The sequence below is a fragment of the Pieris brassicae genome, chromosome 9 (assembly GCF_905147105.1).
Source record: "Pieris brassicae chromosome 9, ilPieBrab1.1, whole genome shotgun sequence".
Lineage (NCBI taxonomy): Eukaryota > Metazoa > Arthropoda > Insecta > Lepidoptera > Pieridae > Pieris > Pieris brassicae.
The window spans coordinates 19241787-19245359 of record NC_059673.1 but is presented as its reverse complement, the minus strand read 5'-3'; the positions used below and the strand labels follow the sequence as shown (position 1 = coordinate 19245359).

Genomic DNA, 3573 nt, shown 5'->3' with positions numbered 1-3573 from the left:
ACTATTTAATCCTGTTCTAAATTATATGGATGTAGCGACCATTTACTTCTACTTTCATAAACAGATATATAAATAAATATGCTTCAAATATTATAATTCCTGGCAATAATACTGTAATAGTGGTGATAAAGCGATTGGTTAATTGGGTCATAATTCGTAAACGCAAATCTTGTGAAAGTAGATTTCGTTACATGAACTTCCAACTCGGAACTTGCTTGCGACCTGAACTGATGACAAATGAAAGTCAATCTATTTCATTTAATGTTGGGAGTTCCTGAGTTCCTTCACTTTTCACCCCGACATCTGCTACTAATGTGCGCTCACTTTAATATGAGGCCTTTCCTCATTTTTCACTTTTTATGTTCTTTAATGAAGTTATATTCTTATAAACTTTTCGGAAAATGTGACTTTGGGCTGCGTAATCATTTTCAGAACTGGAATTCAGTTTCGTGCAATGTTTATGATTCTGATTCACGAAAAGAAAATCACTTTAATTACTACAATAAATATTTTCCTTTTTCCTTTGTTCTTTTATGAGAGAAAGACCGCCGTATCATGATGACAGATTTGATTTTATTATTTGAATGTATTTGAAATGTTTTTTGTCGGTGAATTCTTTATATTCGTTAAGACGTTTTTCTTAAAAACATTGATAAGTTTAATCTTATATTATCATTATCATACCCAGTTCCAATAAATTTATCTGCGTAAATAGATATGAATTCTTATAAAAGATAGATGAATGAATGTATTTGAGATAAATAATTTAAAGTAATATTAGAGGTACAATATCCTGAAATCTTATTCAGTAAGATGTACGTAAGGCCAGTATTATTAGTCTTGTTGACCTGTGCCGTTGTAAGTATTTGTAGGGCAGATAACTTAACAGTGGGGAGCAACATAAATGGTCAGCTGGTTCATATGGAAAAGGTATCTTTGTCAGCTATTCCTTTTAAAGTGAGGACCAAAACTGTGTCATATAATGGACAACAAGTAATTAAGGTGAGTTCAATGATAATTTAACAAATGAACATTGTCTGTGCTTGAATTTTTTTTAAAATTTTTGCATTTATCTTAGTGAATGAATTAAATATTAAAATTGTGTGAACTATTTTTAGGGAATATCGGCCATAGACCTTAAAAATTCAAAGACTAAAGTGAGCATCATGGCTGGAGGGACTAGCTTTACATACGTCACTCTGCGTTTGAAGAGTGAAAGAGGAGATGGACTCGACTATCAGATACAGATATATGTGTAGTTCTGACCGATACAATTTTATAAAACAGAAATACTAATGAGTATCGATTTCTTTCTATGAATATAATTTTTAATGTGAAGTACTCGTTTTATAATTTTTCAGTCAATTCAAAAAACACATTAAATAACATAAGTATTCATTTCAATAAAAAACCAATGCAACATAACAAAAAGTCAATATCGATGTATTGTGTAGACAATTTGTGTAAAGACAAACAGGCTTCGGTTCAATATGAGCGGCGAATAAATATTGCTTCTATTTTACATTAACTAGAACGTAGCGGAATATTAATGAAAGTTCCGAAGATTGAATGAAAATTCAAAGCGCGGCGGCGATCGAGCGTCGCATATTGGTCAACGATCACTGATGCGTTCACCGTGCTATAGCCGAAGAGCATCATCATTTTTCCTTTTAATACGCCAGCCAGTAGATCGCGGTGAGCTCACAGCCTGTTCCGTGTAGTTAACTTTTACGGAAATTTGTTCCGTGTTAGTTTAGTTTGCCCGGCTGGAAGTATTGAAATCAACTCGATGTAAGTCAAATCAGGTGAAAGGATCTCGAGACATTCTAATAACTCAAGACCCTCACCAAACTTAGTTTATGAAGCAATTTAGATAGTGATACTCGGTGAGTATTTCCATTTAATTTACATACGGTTCAAAGATGGAGCTGACTTCGCGGTCAGCTCCCGCGCTATTGTGTTGACTTGAGCGTTGAATATGCAGCTGTAGGCGTGGTCTAAACTCTTGTAAACCTTTGTTTGGCGCTATATTGGATCCCGGCTTAGCGTCCACACCGAATATTCAGTGCGTGCTGTTTAACCCAGTTGCCGCAAAATCATCGATCTAGCTTATACTTAGCGCAATATCCGCGACGCAGTCCAAACGATACGCCTTAAAAATTCACCGTTCATTCTGAATTCTACAAGACCATGAAGGAACGTTTTAAAATTGTCCAAGTACATTTAAGTCTTAAATCAGAGCGCTAGTATGTAGAGCAAGTCTTCCCGCAGGACTCGTAAATCTCAAGTCTCGTGCGTCGCGCGTGCCCGATAGTCTCCCTCGGCAACAGTAGGCCCTGACACATTGTCCCGCTCAGCGGACAACGTCTTATTGAGAATATGTTAGAACGCATTTGATATGTATTTAAACGGTACATTGGGAACCAAAAAATAGGTTAACTTTTTTTGTGAAAAAATTTCCATCTATTTTTCATGATTTCTTAAAATTCACATTAAAATAAATCAGAAACAGAAAGAAATAAAACACCACTGTAGAGACAGTTAATAGATCACACACGTTGGAGTTGAAAACGGCAGCAACTTGACCTTATAAAGCTCAATCTCGGCAGCGAAAGCAAAAGAGCTGTCGCAAAAAATATCATTTGAAACGCCAACAAAGAATACTCGTTTCACATTTGCGCTTGCCTCCGTTCAATTGTCCTTACATTTTACATTTCTGCATCATATTCTGTCGTCGTTGCAATGAAAAGTAAAAACATTGCAGATACAACCCCCTGCGAGGGAAACTTAACTTTATTTTTTAGCACTTAGGGCTTAAATTGAGTAGAAGATATTCTCAAAATTCAGATGCAGAAAGACGAGAGTGGCTGTGCTGAGGTGGAAGCTAAAGTGCGGAATAAAAGTGACGAAACTCAAAAGAAATAAACTAGAAGTGAACAGTGAATCGTATTTAAGGATATCGGTTACGGAGTTCCCTTTGAATTGATGTCAAAATGTATTGCAGATGAATTTAGCAGCGAATTGAAAGGATTGCAGCTTTTTCATTACAGTTGAGTCGTTCAGCGGATTGTATTGATTTATTCCGCTGTTTGTGATTCAATGGAAACATTGTTTCTTTAAACTGGTAGATTTGTTTTTTATACCACTTGAAAAAACAATAAACGTAAAACTAAAACAACACACTTTCGCACTTATAATATTAGTAAGATTATTATTCAAATGAAAAGAAAGATTCAATGAAATTTCAATTCAAACCGCGAAGTTTGCGTAACCTAATTAGCTACTTTATCATTTTACTAAACATGATACCTAAACAATTTTATTCGCATTGTTAGGTGTTAGTAAATAGGTAAAATAACTATTAGTAGTAGTAGTAGTTTGAAAGTATAAGCGGAAATAAACTACTTTACTATAAACTAGCTCTTGTAATAATAAAATTATATTTTTTGCAAGATTATATATATTGATATCACAGATATTATTTCAGTTACTAGAAATATTAAATCATTGAATTAGGGGAAGCTGCATCGTCACACAGAGTGTACAAGTTCCATTAATAAATTAAAATAATAA

General features: G+C 34.3%; 1 long non-coding RNA gene across 1 annotated transcript; it reads left to right on the top strand.

The window, feature by feature from the left end:
- The first annotated feature begins 743 nt into the window (after positions 1-743).
- On the top strand, positions 744-1338 carry LOC123714490. The gene is made up of 2 exons (XR_006754316.1): positions 744-1002; positions 1119-1338. It is a non-coding gene; the product is annotated as an uncharacterized LOC123714490 (long non-coding RNA).
- The last annotated feature ends 2235 nt before the right edge of the window (positions 1339-3573 follow it).